The following is a 20,776-nucleotide window of genomic DNA, read 5'->3' on the forward strand; positions in this document are numbered from 1 at the left end:
TTTCACCTTTAGGCTAGAGTTTGCAGATCCCTGATATAGATACTGATTATCAATGTCTGATAACATCACAATATAAGAGACAGTAGGGTCCGGGCAAGATGATGGTAGAGTAAATATGTTGGGCTCACTTCCTCTTGCATATTCACAGCTAGATTACAGCATAACAAAGCCAAAATCTTCTGAAAGAAAAAGAGACAATTACAGCACACATTAGGAATAATATCCACAGGAGGAAATCCCCAGCAAGCAGTGGAATCTACACTATATACCACTATATATATACACACACTATATATATATATATATATATATATATATACACACACTATATATATATATATATATATATATACACACACACATATATATATAGTGGAATCTATACTATACCACTATACCACAGTATACCACAGAGAGAAAGATGGGCCAAGCAAGAAATCTTACAGGTATGTGGGGTGAGCCCTGGTAGGCCATTTAAGAAGAAGAATGTAACTGGTAAGGCCCTTATAATTAATAACCCTTTACAGACCCAAGTGAGCTCAGGGACAGTAGAAACAGTCCTCTGCAGATATCAACATGGCCTTAGTAAGTTCTATAAAGGGGCCCAAGGTCAGACCTACCATAGCAAAGCCCTGCAAACATCATTGCAGCCTTGGTAAGCCCTGAGAAGGTGCCGGAGGGTGGACCTGCCATAGTAGACACCCTGCAGATATCTCTGTGACCTTGATGAACTCTGGAAAAGTGCCTGAAGGAGGATTCACTATAACCGATCCTCCTCATAGACATGACCTCCCGCAGCTCACTGAAGGTCCAGCTACAGATTAGTTCCTTCTGACATACAGCATCATCTATTGAATGTTGAAACCCTACACCCTTAATATTTAGAAAGCAAATAATAGGGAGCACTCTACCACAGAAAGAGAGCAAATCTTCAGAACCCAATCACAAAGACAAGGAAGATCTTTTCTTCCTAATAGATATGGAGTTCAAAATTGCCATGGTAAAGAAATGGAAGACAACACAGAAAAGCTGACCAAAGAGAGAAAAAAAAACCCACAAACCTAAGAATAACAAACAAATGTCCTGAGAAACAAAATTAACAAGCAGAAGGTCAAAATTGATGCTTTAATGTAAAAAGACCAATAGAGGAGATTAAAAAAAAAAAAACTGGAAAAAGAGATGGACGTAAATCGATCAAATGGAGATAGAATCAGTGATCTTGAAAATGACAATGCATGAATAATCCAGGTGGAAGAAAAGAGGCATATGAAGGAAAAGAAACAGATATTTGAAGAATTATCCAACTTCTTGAGGAAAGGCTATATAAGAATAATGGGTATCCCATAGGAAAAAGAGGAGAGAATGGAACAGAGAACTTATTTAAAGAAATAATAAATAATAGAGGAAAACTCCCCAAATTTGGAGACGGAACAAAATACACAAGTACATAAGTCCATGAGGTTAAAAGAACACCATGGTATCTAAACAGAATGAGACCTACAACAAAAAAACATAATAATAAAACTTCCAAGAGTTCATGGTAAAGAGAGACTATGGAAGATGGTTATGGTGAAGTAGCACATAACCTATAAAGAAACCCCAATCAGGCTTACATCTGACTTCTCTGAAGAAACACTATAGGCAAGGAGAGGATGGAATGATGTGATCAAAACACTTAGAGAGAAAAATGCTAGCCAAGAACACTCTATCCTGCAATGCTCTTATTCAGATATAAAAGAAAAAAATAAAAGCTTTCTTAGACAAACAGAAGCTGAAGGAATTTTTAAACACTGACCTCCACTGCAAGAAATGCTGAAAGGAGCTCTTGTATCTAAATAGAAGAGAAGAACATGCAAATAGAAGTGAACAAGGAAATAGAACCACAAAATTAAGGCTAAAATGGCAATAGAAGATGTTCCTAGATCAGTACTTACTCTAAATGTAAATGGACTGAACCCAGCAATTAAAAGGCATGCAATTTCTGGTTGGATTAAGAAATAAAATCAAACTTTCTGCTGTCTTCAGGATATGCATCTGAATTCCAAAGATAAACATGCTCAAATTGAAGAGTTGGAAAACAATCCTATAAGCAAATGGGAACCAAAGGAAGGCAGAATAGCTTTTCTTATATCAGATAAAATAGATTTCCAGCTAGAAAAGGTATATAATGATTAAGGGAATAGTACATCAGGAGGAAGACATAATGCTCATCAAAAAAAGGAGCATCAAAACAAATAAGGCAATCATTATCTAATTTGAAAATAGGTATTGGGAAAGACACATTTGTGACTGAGAACTTCAAAACCCCTTTAACATGAATGGACAGATGAACCAAATGGAAAGTAAACAAGGACATAATAGTCTCAAAAAATTAGGCCACATGTGCTTATTAGATATTTATAGGGCGCCATGCCCCCCAAAGAGCTGAATACATATTCCTCTCAAGTGCACATGAGACATTCTGCAGGATTGACCACATATGGGGTCACAAGGCAAGTATAAACAAATTCATGAAGGTTGAAGTCATACCAAGCATCTTCTTTGACCACAATGGTATCAAACTAGAATCAACCACAAAAAGAAAGCAAGAAAACCTCTAATATATGGAGACTGAACAACATACTAGTGAGTTACTGTTGGGTTAATGAAAAAAAAAAGAAGAAATGAAAAAAAAAAAACCTCAGGAAAAATGATAATGAGGACTCAACCTTCTGGAACTTAGGGAAAAAGCAAAAGCAGTACTAAGAGGCAAAAGCAGTACTAAGAGGCTACTAGGTAGCAATACAGGCCCATACCAAGAAATAAGAAAGAGGGCCTCCCCTGGTGGCACAGGCAGTTGAGCGCCACACCATGAAGCTGTCTGCAGCCTTTGCAGCACTGGTTTGATCCCAGCCAGCCAGCGAGGATCCCACATGGTGCCACAGACCTCTCCTGTCGCGCCTGCTGCTCCCCTCAGCAGTGTATTTTGTCAGTCTGCCTGTTCTGTTCCCTGCTCTGTCTCTGGTGAATCCTCTCACCCTCCCGCGCATCTGGCCTGTACCCTGGTTCTTGTATAAATAAATAAATCTTAAAAAAAAAAAGAAACAAGAAAGAACTCATATAAGTAATCTTATCTCTCATCTTAAGGAATTCTAAAAGAAAAAAGTCAGCAGTAGGAAGGAAATAAAAATTAGAGCATAAATAAAATCAGCAATAAAAAGTACAAAAGATGAATGAAATCAAAAGCTGGTTCATTGAAAAAAAATCAATATAATACACAAGCCTTTGGTGAGACTCACAAAGAAAAGGGAAAAAACTCAAATAGGGTCAGAAATGGAAAAGGAGATGTTACAATATACTTGTCAGAAATTCAGCAATCATAAGAAATTACTGTGAACTTTTGTATGCTAGTAAATTGAACAACCTAAAGGACAAATTCTTAGAATTATATAGCCATCTGAGTTTAAATAGGGAAGAAATAGAAAAACTGCACAGAGCAATTACTATCAAGGAAACTGAAACAATATTCAAAACCTTTCCCCAAAACAAAAGCTCAGAACCATAGGGTTTCACAAGGGAGTTCTACCAAGCCTTCAAAGATGAGCTAATATCTGTCCTTACTTTCAAAAATATTGAGAGAGATGGAATGTTTCCAGACAGTTTTTAATGACGCCAACATTACCCTAGTACCAAAACTAGAAAAAGACAACACACAAAAAGAAAACTACAGACCAATTACCCTGATTAACATAGATGCAAAATTCCTCAACAACATCTTTGCAAACTGAATTCAACAGTGCATTAAAAGGATTGTACTCCACGACCAAGTGGGATTTATTCCCAGGACACAAGGATGGTTCACCATCCAAAAATAATAATTCACCACATCAATTAAAAAAAAGATAAAAATCATATGATCATATCAGTGTATGCTGAGAAAGCATTTGACCAGATTCAATGCACAATTAAGATGAAAACCCTAAAAATAAGTAGCAGTAGATGGAAGATATTCCAACATAATAGAGGGCATATGACAGACCCACAGCTAACATCATCCTCAGTGGTGAAAAACTGAAATCTTTTTACAAGATCTGGTATAAGATAAGGATGTCCTCTTTCACCATTACTCTTCAACATAGTATTTGAAGTCCTAGCTAGAGCATTTAAGCAAGAGAAGGGTATAAAAGAAATCCAAATTGGGAAAGAAGAAATAAAGCTATTAGTATTTGCAGATAACATGACAATATACATAGAGAACTCTAAAGATTCCATTAAAAAACTAATTGAAACAATAAATCTTTTCAACAAAGTGGCACATTACAAAATCAATGCACATAAATCAGTTGCCTTCCTATATGCAAACAATGAGTTAGAAGAAAAAGAAATCAAGAAAAACAATCCAGTTTACAATGGTATCAAAAAGTATTAAGTACCTAGGAGTAAACTTAACAAAGGAGGTGAGGGATCTATCCAAAGAAAATTACAAGATATTGTTAAAAGAAATAGAAGAAGGCACAAGTGGAAATTTATTTCCTGCTCATGGATTGGAAAAATTAACATTGTCAAAATGGCTATGTTACTCTGAGCTACATACACATTCAATACAATTCCTACCAAAGTTCCAATGATGTTCTTCAAAGAAATAGAGCAAGCATTACTGAAATTCACATGGAACAACAAAAGACTCCAAATATCCAAAGCTATCTTCACAAAAAGAGGAAAAATGCCAGCATCACATGCCCAGGCTTCAAACTATACTACAAAACTATAATAATCAGAACAGTATGGTACTGGAGCAAAAACAGACACACAAAACAATAGAATAGAATTGAGAGGCCAGAAATGCACCCATGCCTGTATGGACAGTAAATCTACAACAATGGAGACAAGAACATACACTGGGTAAAGGGAAGCCTCTTCAATAAATGGTGTTGGGAAAACTATATAGATGTATGCAAAAGAATTAAATTAGACCACTATCTCACATTATACACAAAAATCAACTCAAAATGGTTAAAAGACCTGGATCTGAGACCTGAAACCATAAAATACACATATGAAAAGAGGCTTCAGGCTTCACAGATGTCTTTGTGGACTCGTCTCCAACAACACAGAAAAAGAGAATACAAGCCAAAAAAAGAAAGAAAAAGAAAGAAAAAAAGAAAGAGCAATTTGACTATATCAAGCTAAAAGGTTTTTCCATATCGAAAGACACTAACACTAAAACAACAAAGTGGCCTATGGAATGGTAGAAAATACACATAATACATCCAAGAAGGAACTTGCAAGACTGGCAAATTTCTCATACAACTCAAGGAAAAAAAAAAAAAAACAATCCAATTGAGAAATCGGCAGAATAGCTAGAGGCACTTCTCCAAAGAAGACATACAGATGGCCAAAAGACTTCTGAAAAATGCTCATCATTATTTATTATCAGGAAAATACAAATCAAGACCACAGTGAGATACCATATCACACCTATGAGAATGACCCACATTAAAAAGAACAAGTGTTGGTGAGGGCGTAGAAAAAGAAACCTTGTTATACTGTTGGTGGGAATGTAGACTGATCCAGTCCCTATGGAAAACAGTATGAAGGTTTCTCAGAAGAAAAATTGAATCTACTGTATCACCCAGCTATTCCACTCCTATGTATCTACCCAAAGAATGCAAAAACATTAATTTGAAAGAAAATAAGCACTCCTATCTTCATTGCAGCACCACTGATAATAGCCAAACCTTGGAAACTACCTAGGTGCCCAAAACAAATGAGTGGATCAGACGATATATACACACACTATGGAATACTATTAAACTATCAAAAAAGATGAAGTGCTGCTGCTACTTGTGACAACATGGATACAACTTGAGGGGGTTATGCTGAGATAAGTCAGAAGGAGCATGATAAATACTGGATGGTGTTACTTTTATGTGGAATATAGATAAACAAAACAAAGGGTCAGATAAAGCCAAAATAACAATAATCTCTAGAAACTTGACTGTAGAACTGAGACTTCTGGGGTTGGGGGGAGGTGTGAGAACAGTTGGGAGCATAGTAGACTGTGGGAATGGACTCTGGATGGTACGGTGGTAAGTGTGGTATAGTAACAACACCTGAAGGGGGAGATCATATACTGCTAAACCACAATGTTGTTAACCAATGGTACCTCAAAAAAATTGCTAACATGGTAGCATGGCTTTCCTATTATGTGTGCAACAAAATCCAATCATCGTTTCTTTGTTAAATGTTTGTATTTTCCAGCTTTTTGAATTACAAGTAATGGGCCAATGAATATACTTAGAATCTTTTTTTTTTTTTACATCTCCCTGAAAATGACTTCTGAAAGCTGAATATTCAGTTCAAAGAATAAACATATATAAGACCCTTTATATTAAAAAATTACAATTCAGGAAGGCTGGATCTTTCACTCCCACCATGAGAATATAATTCACTTGTGTCTTTACAAAAGTGTGTATGATAATATAAGTCAGTCTCTGCCAAAAACAAAGTTTAATCAGAATTGCCATTCTCTCCTGGTGATGACATATGTTAATAAATGGCTTCCTTTGTGGAAACAAAGACACAAACAAAATATATTTTAATCAAGAAAAATCAAGAGACAATAAAAGTTTATGTGCCTCCTAATGGAAGTATGCAATTCCAACTTGAAAAATAATCAAACCAGTATCTGATCAAACCTCTAGATTCAACTACCTATTTTCATGAGGTAAAAGGAACAGGGATAATCAACTGATTTCTTAAACAAAAAAACTACAAGATGAAAACAATGTGGTAGAGTAACCTCTGTAGATTAAAAATGACATAGGAAACATGTCAAATAATCTCAATGGTGAATGTGGTAGTTTCCCTAGAAAGAGGGTCACCATCTCCATTCATGTTCTCCTATGAAGACAGGGGGATCTTTTTCATCTCCTTTGAATCTGTGTTTGCTCTAACTTACTTTGACCAACAGAATGTGGTAAAAATGACTCTGTCCTGGGCTCATGTGTTTTCTGTTTCTTGGAGCACTCAGCTACCATGAAAAGAGAAAACAATTACTCTGCTGGAGAGAATGCATAGAAACAGAGGTCGGGCCCTCTATCAATCCCTATCAAGACCTCTAGCATGAGAGTAAAGCCTGCATTATTCCAGCCCAGTCAAGATGTCACCTGAACACAGCTGAATGAACCAGAAGAATCATGCAGTCAACCTAAAGAAACATGCAAAATAATAAATGATTATCTACATGGACCAATAATAGAATTTTCACTGAAGTCTTTCTAATCTCAAGAATTATAATTCTCAACAAGAAACAAGAAATGGGAGATAAGCTACATTGTGGAAGGAACTAGAAGGAAGCACAGGTAGGAAGAAAAGTCAACTAAACAAAAAAATAAAAAAGGGCAGTATGGAGCCCTGTTGACCATGAGACCTTGAAGAAAGTACTGAAAGTAATGAATGTCCCAAATGCAAATATCCTTTTTTTGTACCAATAGGGCATGAATGCTAGATGTTTGTATGGCATGTGCAGGATGGGAATTGTTGGGCATAACCTCTTGAGGGAAGGTTATGACTACGTTATCAGTAATTACAACTAGCTAATAGACATCTTCAGTGGCTTACTGTCTGCGGTAGCCAACTATTTCAAAGGGAAAGTCACATGAATACATTTTAAAAATGAAAAAAAATCTTTAAAATAAAATATATGTATTTAGGCACTAATTATTTATTTTAGAGTTTTAAAAAGAATAGGAGCAACATAAGAAAAACTAATGACTAGATAAAACTGGAATCAGTTTTCACTATCTGCCCTTCTTACCTTATTCTGGAATAAACCATCATGTTTGGAATCCTTTTCAAACTTTGAGGTCAAACTCAGTGCCTCTTTTCCTTATGTAGCACTCCTGGAATCTCCCTAATAATAAAAACTATAAACATAATAGTAAAATTCAGAAAAAGAGTCTTCTCTTCATGCCTTACGTTTTATCTTCTAGTTAGTTATTCTTGGAGATTTAAAAGCCCTTTGAAGTTAAACCTGTCTTGATTTTTTTGTAGGTCCACATTGACTAGCAGAGTATGTGCTATATATTAACGCTCAATAAATACTTGTTAAATCGCATTTTGCCTCACCTTCAGAGCCTGCAGGATCTCTGAGCTGCACCATTGACTGGTTCTAGTATGGTATGAAGTCCCACCAGCTTCCATTCCTCTTCATAGTGAACAGAAAGTGTATTGGGTCTGCCTAGTGCGTGTGTGTGTGTGTGTGTGTGTGTGTGTGTGTGCGCGTGCGCGCGCGCGGCGAGTGCTCCTTCCCTACCCAGTCTATCTCTGGGGATTTGGCTCATTGTCACCTCTTGCTTATGTGTTCTTGTTAGAAAAACCCATCAAATATGGGTCAAACCTAAAAGCATTTTTTTATTCACACTTTAGGATCTTACCTTTCTGCTAATTTATTACAACTAAGATAGGACTTGTGAAATTCTCTTTTTACACTTTTGTGTTTCTTCTCTTATATTAGGAAAAATAGGTGATTGCCATTGCATAGCTTCTTTTTCTTTGCAGGCCTCAGGTTTTTGCTTTTTGTCTCTTGCTATAGACTTCAGAATAACAGGTTCAACTTTGTTTTCTGAGCTTTCTGAAATGTTTCTGATTGTAAGAGCATAGAACAGTAATTAAATGCTGATTTAGGGAGTGAGTTTCTTTTGTCCCATTTCATCATCAAGGGAAGAAAACAGTAACAACATAGCCATCAATCTGTGGGACTGTAAGTTGCTAATGTAAGGTTTTCATTAAAAACTTTTAATCCACGGTACTTGAAACTATACTATCAGTACTTGGAATTTTCTTTGGCTGTGCCAGAGCTTCCCAGGAGGATCCTCACACTGCCTAAATGGCTTGGAGACAGACAGGATAATGCTACACACTTCAGGGTTTCCTTACATCTTCACAGGTGCACCCTGTATAGCCTCTGGGTCCAGGTAAAATGCTGGCTTGGGTGGTTGGTTTGAAATGTGATCCTCGCACACATCTGCTGAGGACACTGACTATGGCAGAGAAAGTGACCCTCTCCGAGTTTTATTTGGGTCATAAAAATTCATGCTGAGCACCACCTCTTTAAGAATCTGTGCCATTAAATGTGGTTAGATCCAGAGTACACTCTGGAGGAAGCCAGAGAGGACATTAAAATGCTTAGTCTATGACACACTTCCTTATTTTTGTCATTTTGACATTTATGTGTTGTTTCATTAGGGATTTTTAAGAGAAGACCCTTTTTCGGCAAAAAGTTTTCCCCAGATCTCCATAAGAATCAACAGTTTATAATCAAACAGCTGTCTGGTTTGCATTTAACTGAGCTGGACCACCTGCCGGCTGTTAACCTCTGGAAGGTTATTATGATACAATTGTTGTTGTTTGTTTTAAAAGTTTCAGAGCTCAAGGAAAATATTAGTAATGAGTTACTTAACCTGCAGTGTTTACTGTTCCCACTCAACTTGCAGATGGTGTTCCAGTGGCCAGCAAGAGGGAGGGCTCATCTGAGGCCAACGCTATTTTGCACTTGTTTTGGAGACGAACCATAAAAATAGGCTTGGCAGTGAGGAGGACTGCTCTTGTGGGAGGAGGGATGGGCAACCTTACAAAAACCTTTTAAAAGGAAACACAACCGTTTCTGATGACTAAGGTTGAGAGGGGCAATCTCAGCATAACCCTCGGTTCTGAGCACAGTAAACTTGAAGCTGAGGTCACTGGAGCAGCAGATCTTTGGGCACATTTGCTTCAGCCTTGACATTTCAAGGCTTGCTCACCATCTGCTTTCCTCACTCATAAGCACACCCCTCTGACTAATGGAAATGATGGCTGCAAATTCTCTCAAGTGGTCATGTGGGTACAATTTTCTAGACCTTGTAAAAATCCAGTCCCGTGGACACCCTTGTGTAGGCTTTGATTACAAGACTGTCTGCCTCCACTCAGGACTAGGGGGTCCAAGAGCTAAAGCATCATTTGCAGAGGTGGGGATGTCTCTGTATGAGTGGGTGAGTGTTTCCCTGACCAGATAATGGACCACAGAGGACAGGACTTTGCTGGAATAGATCATTCATGAAGATTGGGGTTTCATCTATTTTGTCCCCGTCTTCATCCCCAATGCCTAGAGCAGGGATTGGTGCGTGGCGAGCATTCACTAAATATTTAGTGTAAGAAAGAAAGAATGGATTTTTTTTCCCCTTCACCATCTCCTTATTTATCCTTCAAGTAATAGTGACTACTAGTGCTCAATTAGTATGGTTGACTCTCAGCATTCATTATCACAAGATTCCCAAAATTCCCCAAATTTTTGTTATAGAAAACTGGCCAAGATATGATGGGTTCTAGTCCTGTCTCTGCCAGTAGCTAGTTGTGTAACCCAGGACAAGTCATCTCTGACTTTCTCATTTGTAAAGTGAAGGATATACTTATGTTGATTCTAACTAGTAGGGAGCATTCCAAAAAGTAGAACTGTGAGAATCATTATGTTGCAAAGTTTTTATAACCCTGGGATAATTAATGTGAAGTTACTTGATCAGCTGTTAAATATCTTATGAATGTCAGTTCAGTTCATTTTCACTTCAGCACATGCTTATTGAATATCGGCTATGCACCAGGCTCTGTGCGGAGTATGGTTACATACAGAAAAGTAAGGCACAACTACCCCTGAGGAACTTTTAATCCAGTGGAGGAAACTGTCATAGGAACAGAACGCGGTTACTTCTGTGATGGTAAAGCCCATGCTTCTTTATTTTACTCATTGTCCTATTGTTGGCATCTTTTTTATTATTATAAATTAATATATTTGTGTATGTGACTCAGAAACATAGGATTCCACCTTCATAGGTATATGTTATGATGTCACAGCCACCACCAAGGCACCCACAGCCCTCCACCATAATCTATTGGGTTCTATCTTCCCTTTCCTCCCCACTTTCTCCCTCCCCCCTATTGTTGGCATCTTATTAATAAAGGGTTTGGTGGAGATAGAAGTTGGGACACCTGGTGTGGGATTTTCCCCCTTCTCTTGTATTCATGGACAGTTGGCTACAGGCTGTGTTACTAATTTCCTTATTATTAGATTAGAACCATTGTAGGAGACTCATGAAGTTAGTGCCTCTGTCACATCGCATGTCATTGCTCAGGAAAGTGGCAGTGAGCTACTGTCTTCTCTTGCAAGTCTTCTTACTGTCTTCTCTTGCAAGTCTCCTAATAGTCTTAGCAGCTACCATCAATGGTGTCAGGGGGATACAGCTGATGATGCTTGGATGCATATATACACATATACATACACATGAACCCTTTCCTCCTTTGAGGCTCATGCTATCCAATTATTCTGTTTTCTGCTTCTACTTATAGTAATTTTTCATATTCTTCATTATTCCTTCTTTGCTATTGAAGACACTGACATCTTTTAAATCTTCTGTCTCCAAGTCAAATCTTCCATTATCCAGGGTGAAAATAATCCCTATCGGAAGACCCAGTAACACCCACCCAGGCCACTTCAGTCTTAATTTTAACCTCTGCTTGTCTACATCCATCTATTCCTGTGGCTGATCTCTGGACTTTCTTGTCTGCTTTGCTGATGAAACCATTGCCATGATACAATTTCACCTTTTGTTATTAATCTGGAGCCTGTTAGAGCCTCTCTTTCTCAGGTCGCTGGGCATTTTCCAGTTCTCCATTTCTCTTGTTTCTCTCATCTTACTTTCTTCCTTACTCATCCTTGTCCCACGGTCTCTTTTCAAACAGTCTATTATAAGCATCTTCAACTGCTGCTTGTGCTCATTATCCTTTTATCATGTATCTCAAGTAAAACCCCCAACCATGGGCTCCTGACCATTGTCTTCTCCAAGCTAGGCTGCTGAGTAAATAGAACTGCTAAAAATTCAAAATCTCCAATGTGAATGTACTTGGAAGTCTTCTAATTGTTGTCCCAATCATTTCTTTATTTCTTCATCCTGTTTTTCATAACAGCTATAAAAATATTCCACCATCTTTGCATGTCGTAGTTAACCATTTTTTTTTTAAATTTTTTTGAGTAGAGGACCTTGTGTCTGACTTCACAGAGAAAATGGAAAGCATAGTATAGTGACTATCTAAGCTTTCTGCAACTAAACTTATCCACCTGCAACTATATCTTGTCTCCCCCAATAATTCTGCCTCAATGATGCAAGAAAAATAAATCATTCTGAAGTTCAAATATGATCACACCGCCCCATACTTAATGCCTTTCAAAAACTCCCCTCTTGCCTGTGGAAAAACTTCAGGTTTCTTGGTACAACTTAAAATGTTTCTTAATGAGTAGCTCTGGTTTGCCTTTCTAGTTTCATTTATTACTGATCCGTGGTATCCTCAGCTCAGCCTCTATTTTCTAGCTATACACTCTGTAAAAATTCTGTGCTCTTTCTTACCTCCTGATCTTTAAACAGGAGGTAAGATCTTTAATCTTTTTAAAAAAGATTTATTTATTTATTTATGCATACAAGAGCTGGGATACAGGCCAGACAGCAGGGGTGAGGGGATCCACCAGAGACAGAGTGGGGAACAGACAAGGCAGATTGACCAAAGTACACTGCGGAGGGGAGCAGCAGGCGAGACAGGAGAGGTCTGCTGCACCGTGTGGGTAGCTCCCTGGCCGGCTTGGAATTGAACTGGTGCTGCAGAGGCTGCAGACAGCTTCACGGCACTGCACTCAACCCGCTGCACCACTGCCCCCAACCCAACTATTTTTTAATGTCCTAAGTTCTCTGTTCCTCAAGAAACCTTCCCTGGCCATGCCAAGTCCCCAAGTATTATGTACCATTTATCTGTTCTTAATGCATTTTTAAAAAATGTTTTGTTTGGTTTATTCAGTGTTAACCTGCAGTTTTTTTTTTTAATTTATTTTTTATTTATACAATAGCTGGGGTGCAGGCTAAAGGTGCGGCGGGGCAAGAGGATTCACCAGAGACAGAGTGGGGAGAAGAACAGGCAGACAGACTGAAAGCACTGCTGAGGGGAGCAGCGGGCGCGACAGGAGAGATCTGCTGCACCATGTAGGATTCTCCCTGGCTGGCCAGGAATTGAACCCGTGCTGCAGAGGCTGCGGACAGCTTCACAGAACTGTGTTCAACCCACTGTGCCACTGGGGAGGCCCTATTATTGCATATTTTTATTATCTGCTTCACTATAAAATATAGTAAAATCTTTTAAGATAGATTGTCACTAGTTTAACTTTGTCTCTCTGGAGACACCTAGAACATCTGATACTTATAGACACACAAAAAGTATTTACAGAATTAATACTGAGTGAACATGATATCATCTTAGCTGGATATTGAATGGTAGCATTTGAAAGATAGTAACATGAAGAACTATGGGTAATGCATCTCTTGTAGAAGGGATGGTCAAGTAAGCCATATAACTCATGAGATAATGGAGAGAGCAGAAATTTGGGCGATGTATGGGTAGAGGCCTAGAAAACTTTTGAGATTTATAGGATATTAGCTTGTGGATGCCATTGAGCAGAATTTAGCAATCATTTTCATGATCCAATAGCAGATGGCTGATTGGATTGATGAGTTGTCTAATTAGTTGGTCAGTTCAGTGAAATAGTGCAATTGGTATGAAACTTAGGTTTATAAAACTCAATGATAGGCCCACAAATACTCCATCGATATTATTAAAATGAGGAATAATTTAAAAGCAGAGTATTAAATTTCTCTCACTACCAAGTCTTCCTTTAATTCTTCAGGTTCTCAGTTGTTGTCTCTCCAAATATACTGGTATGATTTTTTTCCTGACACGGAGAAGTTGGAGCAAGTATCCCCAAGTTTTTTCTATAAAGAAGCACATAATAAACATAAATAGACTGTGTGGACCATTCTGTTGTTAGCTGCTCAATTCTACCATTGCAACCTAAAAGCAGTCATAAACAATATGCAAACAAACAAGAATGGCTATTTCAATAAGGCTTTATTTATGGATACCAGAAATTGAATTTTCATATGTTGCAAAAACACTGTGTTTTGTTTAATTTTTTCTAGCTATTAAAAACTAAAACCCATCTGTGGCTCACTGTACAAATACAGGCAGAGGACTGGATTTAGTCTGTGGGTTGTAGTATTTTGACCCCTGTGTTAGGAATTATAAACTGAGATGCTCTATCTCTTAAATTTCCTTTTGTTACTTTGGTTTCTTGAGTTTTGTTCTGAACAGATTCCTTGATACCATTTTCTAATTTAAGAATCCTGTTCTTGATTGTGTCCAGTATAGATTTTAAGTTGTCCTTGAGTTTCTTTTATAATTTTAATGGCTATAAGTTTTATTTCTAAAATGTCTAATTGAATTTTTTTCCCTGACATGTTCCTGTTTTGTTTCTGTCCTTGTTTCACAGTTTCTTACTGTCCTTTAAACCAATTATTTCATTTCAATTAAGTATCTTAAATATACTTATTTTAATGTCATCGTCATGCTGTTCTAGAAAATCAGTTTTATCTGGCATAAATTCACATTCCTAGTGATAATTGTTCTCATGTCTTTCTTAGCACTAGATTATCTCTTATATTTTGGAATTTTATTAAACAGGCTCATTTTGAGTAGGTCCCCCCAACTGTAGTTCCCTCTCAGTGACCTCCTCTCCTTGAATAGTAATTTTGTGGTTGCCTCTCTCTTGCCCTTTGCTGCCTCTGCCTCAAGTTCAGAATCAGATCTTAAAATAATATCATTGTGTACTCTCTCCTTAAGAAGATATTGGGAGTGTGGCAGATCTAGGCACTGAGTCAGTGGATGGTTTAGCTAAATTCTTGTTTGTGAAGCTGCATATGCTCCTACACAGCTTCTGCTGTCCATAACCATAGGGTGAAATTAATGAGACAGTAGTCTCTTACTCCTCAAGGAGGCTCAGTTCAGTCCTCGGTTTCACCTCATTTTAAATGGAGCTGAATTCCTATCTACAATGTTGCTTCTAGACTTGAAACTCAGTTGGCCAGTTACTTCAGCTAAGCTCATCTCTTAATATTTCTGGTCCAGGAATGGTTAGCTATTGAACTCAATTATTTATATTATTTTGCAAATTTGGAGAGAGGGATTGTCTCAAAATGTTGGTACTCTTCACCATCTTGATCAGACATAAATTTACTTAAATTTACCTTTGGTCTGACTGATAGGATGTAAGCAGCTCAAGGGTAGCACCTCTGTATACCCTATGGCTACTGTAATTGCCAGTGCTAAGCACAGAATAACTGCTAAATTTAAGATTTATGGGAAGGTTAACCATTGAAGAAGTGATATAGGTAGTAATAAATGAATAATCTAGATGTATATAAAATCAAATCTTGTTCTTTATGCTTGCAATTTTATTTGATGACAGGCATAATTAGTGCCAAACTCACTCATCCATTTATTCCATGTGTTCCATGCTTATAGGAGGTATTTGTGGACGTCGGTATAGCTGTATATTTGTAAGTTATTCTTCTGCCTCCCATTAGCATTTGTCTTTACACCTGTGAGCATAAATAAATCAAACTATATAAATGCCAAGTATTATAATTATTTTTATCACAGCATTATTATGCTACCAGTAATGTCAACTTAAGGTAACAATAAACAGAGGTGAAGCAGTGGCACAGGCATTCTCGATGTCCAGTTTGGCTATTCTTGCCACATGGAATACCAATGTACCAGTGGAACCCTTAACTCAAGTTCTAGCACTCTATAACTTTGTAAAATTGATTTTCTACGTCAAGACTCCTAGGAGTATAGCAGTCTTAACTGTCCAGCCATCTCCCTGGGAATGTCAGCCTTGTAGTATTCTAGGGATCAGAAGCCTGGCAGACTGACCAGGGAAGACCACACATAGAACAGTCTAAGACTCACTGTGTTTCCTTCCTTGTGCAGTTTGACAAGGTTCCAGAGACAACAGCTCCTTCTTATTTCTGCTTTCTTTGGGTCGCAGAGTAAAAGAACTTGCTACTGCTGAGAACTTCCCAGCAAGTTGAGAGGCAGCTGTGTTTCCTGGGGAAGGGGTACAATCTGTCTAGTGCAGGTGTCTCTGTGGAAGTATGTAGAGCTTATTGAACTCATCACAGGGAGATTTACCTAACAGAGAGCCCATGTTAGGTATTATTATTATTATTAAGAGATAGTTTGCTCCCATTAAGAGCCATGCTAAGTGCTGGAGAACAATTTATATTTCCAGCTAGGATAGTAATATTGGGAACTTACTGAGATGACAGAGTAATCTTGTTAGCTAGACTACTTTTCTATATTGAAAACATAAAGTATTCTGCATCAAATCACATAATCTACATTTTCCCTTTCTCTTTAATTTGATTATGAACTATTACCGTGCTTTGCCATAAAATATGAAAGTTTTACATTTTGATAGTTTTTCAAATGCTGATTTTACTTTCTGTGCAAATACTTCATATCATTCCAGCATAATTATTTAGCAGCCTTTTCGGGTTAATTATTGTCATTAACAATATGAGTCCTATGAGGGAATATCAATTAAAATATGCACAGCTGAACTTTCAAATGAGTAAATAATTTAGTTTTGGAAAATGACTGGAAACAGCAGGGTAACAGTCAAAAGGGGAACAATTATTTTAATGCTTATTTGACAAATGAGTCATTTTTACAGCAAATTAGAGTCTTATCATAGCACCCCTACTGGTTACCACAGGAAAGCTGTTAACATGAGTTTTTAAAATAAAAGCTGTTAAGTTATGCATGCAAAGTTAAGGAAATCATTTGTATGAAGAAAAGGTGATTAGGATATGCATTGTTAGCTGATGGAATACTGCCACTGGGATCTAATTAGGGCCATAAATCACACAAAATGATGTGTATATATAAGGTTTGAAGCATTGGAGTGATGCATGCCATTGATGGTAAGATGGATGATTCCACCCACCCTGACTTTCTTGGCTGTCTTCATCTTTGTGATGGCCAGACCCTAAAGTTCTACTTAATGACAGGGTAGAGTGGAAAGCTGAACCACAGGAGTTTACCACTGTAAAGGATGCTTGGTAAATTCCAAAATGGAATGCCCTTCCAGTAGGAAAAAGCTCAGGAAAAACAGATTGGTGGTGATCTTTAGGATAAATAGCTTTGAGTTGAGGTCCAACTTGTGTTTTGTCAACTTAATTTAATTTTAGTTGTTTTTTTTTTTTTTAACCTCAGTGATTGTACAAAGAAAGACAGAAGGGAGGGAGGGAGGCAGGGAAGAGGGAGGAGAAAAGACAGACATTCATAGAAGCCATGTATTATTTCTGAGATATGAATAATTCCTACTCCAGGACCCATATCTTCAATTTAGTATATAGTTGAGGCAGAGCCTACCTGAGAATTTTGGAGTTCTGAAAGCAGATAATGATGTGCTTTCTTTCCCCCATTTCTTTCACTGGTGTGTTTGGATTGAACTGTTTCTCTGGCTCTCTGCTCACTCCATTGTGCCTTGGACCTCATTCCATTGGCCAAAGAATTAATGCCACATTCTTCAATCTGTATGGAAAGTTGACCCCTCTCTGCCCTGGGCAGATTAAGTTGGACTCATGAAACCTATCAGTCATTAAAATCAGAATCCAAGAAATTATCTAGACTGTTCTCAGAGCTGCTGGCATCAGCATCACCCAGGAAATTGTTAGAATTGCAAATTCTTGGGCCCCTCTCCAGATTTACTGAATCAGAATCTGTATAGAGTTGAGACCCAGCAATTTGTGTTTTCACTGGTTCTTCTGGGGACTTCACTGCATGCTCAAGTTTGAGAAACACTGATTTAGTCTAGCTCCCGAAGAACTAAACTGACACTAATTCTTTCAAGGAATTATCAAAAATGAATCCAGAAAGTCTCTAGGATTTCAGAGCTCTTTTGAAACATCAACCCTGTTTTTTTCCACTCCCCCCATCATTCATTGTAGCTATACTCGTGACCGTGCACTTTCAGAGTTTTCAAGATCTTGGTTCTTCCTGGGAAGTGAGGGTAAAACTGCCTTCGGGGAGTCAGGAATTTGGGCAGATTAACTTATAACTGACCTGTTAGCTCATGATCTCTGAATTTTAATATGGTTAGAAAGATTAAAACAAGTAAAATTAATTATCAAAATACTCTTTCAATTTTTCACTGAGAAAAATACACTTACAGTTTTCTAGATCTCTTTCAAAGTGTTCAACTCTGAACTGTCTCCCCTTGTGCAATTTCGATAGGGGGACCCAGACTGCCAGCTCTGACCTGGGCCTGGTAGGCACCTACTAAGCATCTATACTCAAAGTTTGAAGAATTCACTTTCAGGGTCACACGCTTTAGTATCAGCTTGCTGGAACCTTAGCTTTGGAACAAGTAACTCTGTTCCTCCCTAAGTATACTGCCACACCCAATGGGATTCTGACTTCATCTCTTTCTCATCATTGAGAAATAGGACTTTTGTGACTGTCTTGAAACCTGGTTCAAATTACATTCTTTTCTTTTGCCTCCCATCTAATGCTTAGGTCTGAATGGTTTCCTTGAACTATCTACTGTTGATGGAATGAACTTATCCACCCAACATCTCCACCAAACCAGTTCTGCAGAAGGTTCTGGCTCATTGTGATGAAGTTGGGAGGTAGGGGTGAGAAATGAGGGGTCAGGTGGGGCTGTATCAAATTTTTAGCAATTATTACTTGAGGGATTCTATCAAGGATACATCCAGCAGACAAGAGTGGGCATGGAGCTCACATTTTGGAAATGCCGTTTAGATTTCTCCTTTTGTACAAAAAGTCATGTCTAATCGGGACTTGAACAAGGTCACTAAAATCATCTGGTTTGGAGACTTGTAGGAAACATCATTTCCTTTACTTGGCCTCTCTATTGTGACCAAAGCTTTCTTCAACTTCTTTCAGAAAGAAAATTTCCCTTAGAGGAATCGGTGCATTTGCAGTTAGTCCAGTGTCAGTTAGTTGAAGATTTCATTTCACACATGATGAAGCTGAAACCTAGGGATAAAAGGACAAGATGAAGGTCACATGGCTAATATATGGCAGAGTTAGGCATAAACTTAGACTTTCTGATTCCTGGCCAGTGTTCCACAGAGACTTACAGTACCTAGCAAGCCTGGGGAATCACAGTCATAATAAATATCACTTAAACAGCCATATAAGGTACTGCTTTATTAGTCTCATTGTACAGATGAGGAACTAAGATTTAGTTGTGTTCTAGAACTTTCTCTCTGTTACATAGCTGGTTAACCACAGAACCTAGACTCATACCCATAGCTGATGACCCAGAAGTTCACTCATGGACTCACTTCATTGTGTGTTGATGTGAATCATGGCTTCTAGATAAAATTGGTACCACAGTTTGCTTTTTCAATTTTATTATTAATTTCCAGGCCTCATACCTCAAAATGTAGTAGAATGTGAAGAGGCTGTTTTAAGGGCAAGAGTTGTAGAGAATAGCACGATAAGAGAATAACAGAACCCCCTGTATACACATAAAGATAATAAAAAATTCAATCCTGTCTTATCCCCCAGGATTTTTTCTCCTTAGAAAAAAGGCCCCAAATTTTTACATTTGCAGAGTTCTTACTTCACTCAGATCCTTAGAAGAGGCCTGGTACAGCCACGTAAATACAGCAGCTTACACAGGATCCCGTGTAATATGACAGGGGAGTTGGGATTCACAGAGAATCTTGTGTCTGTTAAAACTAGAGCTACTGCTGAAGCATTAATTCCCAGACCCCAACCATATTATGAGCGCATGTGCTCTGCGGCCCTTGCTATAGATGTAGTGCTATGGCAGCAACTGGCATAGCTATTAACACTAGGAGAGATGCTATTTGGAGAAGGCACTCAAGACTATAACCTTAGAATGGCCACGAGAAAGAGTCCATCCATCATTGTCTTTCTGGTGTCTTGGCCCTTCCAATCAGTGTTTCATGCCATACCTCCTGTTTAACTCAGGCTGCAGTTTCCCCCATGAAGACTTGCAAGGCCAGAGGAGCAAATGCCTGAAACATTGGGCTTTTTTCTTCCCCCCCTTCCCCTCCCTGCTCCCTCCCTCTCTCCCTCCATCCTTCCATTCTCTTGCCTGCCTTTCTCCTTCCCTCCCTCCCTCCTTCCTTCTTACCTTCATTGCTTCTCTTCCTCCTTTGCCTTCTTTGTCTCTCCTTTCTCCCTCTTTTTCCCCCTGCTTTTATTTCCTTGACATTTCAAGGGGTTTTTATTTTTAAAAAGTTAGTAGTGAAAAACACTTTGTTCTGCATTAGCGGTCCCATGGCTATGCATACAGCCAGTGAGTGGTCAAATTATTGGTATGAGTCTAGCGAGGGACAGTTTAATTACGAGAGGATCCCTTTGCACAGTGTCCTCATAATCCAGAGGAGTGCCCATGGGGGTGTTGGGTGAAGCAGGCAGGTCCACTGATCTGTGTTTGTGTTAAACCAAGAGTTTCTGAACAAGAATCAGACTTTGTTCTTATCTGGAGGTTCACGCTTCTGATCTCTTTTAAATCTGGGGAATTAGATTCCGTTTCGTAGAGCACTGCTTTCATAATCCCAAATATAGCATTATATATGTTCCCAATCCTTTTTGGAACAATGACACGCAGAGTCAGCCTAACGTTCTGCCAACTCGTAAATCACTTCTTTTAGCACTTTGCACCCCCCCTTTCCCCACCCCTCGCTCTATCTAGTTCTCCACCTTTCTGTGTCCTTGTCAACCAAAACCTTTTCTGGCATGCCATAATTAACCCTACCGTGCTAGTCAGTGTCTTCTAGTCAAACAAAGCGTATCTTTCGTATATTTTTCTCCCTCAGAA

The 20,776-nt window shown here is 38.3% G+C and overlaps 2 long non-coding RNA genes across 3 annotated transcripts in view; one reads left to right on the forward strand and one right to left on the reverse strand.

Moving 5' to 3' along the window:
* LOC119259845 (uncharacterized) lies at positions 1–19,160 on the reverse strand. Of its 2 annotated transcripts, none has more exons than XR_005128585.2 (7): positions 19,064–19,160; positions 18,698–18,954; positions 17,326–17,515; positions 15,375–15,485; positions 13,713–13,820; positions 7,799–7,907; positions 1–179 (listed from the first exon to the last, which is right to left on the reverse strand). It is a non-coding gene; the product is annotated as an uncharacterized LOC119259845 (long non-coding RNA). The 2 variants fall into 2 exon arrangements; XR_008554347.1 differs by having other exon boundaries at positions 19,059–19,160.
* The window catches only part of LOC129146943 (uncharacterized), a 10,819-nt gene continuing 8,478 nt past the window's right edge, over positions 18,436–20,776 (forward strand). Inside the window, exon 1 of the long non-coding RNA XR_008554348.1 lies at positions 18,436–18,584. This is a non-coding gene — a long non-coding RNA (uncharacterized LOC129146943). The remainder of the gene's footprint in view (positions 18,585–20,776) is intronic.

This window comes from Talpa occidentalis, unplaced genomic scaffold, assembly GCF_014898055.3.
Source record: "Talpa occidentalis isolate TD23 unplaced genomic scaffold, MPIMG_talOcc4v2.1 talOcc4.5, whole genome shotgun sequence".
Taxonomy (NCBI): Eukaryota; Metazoa; Chordata; class Mammalia; order Eulipotyphla; family Talpidae; genus Talpa; species Talpa occidentalis.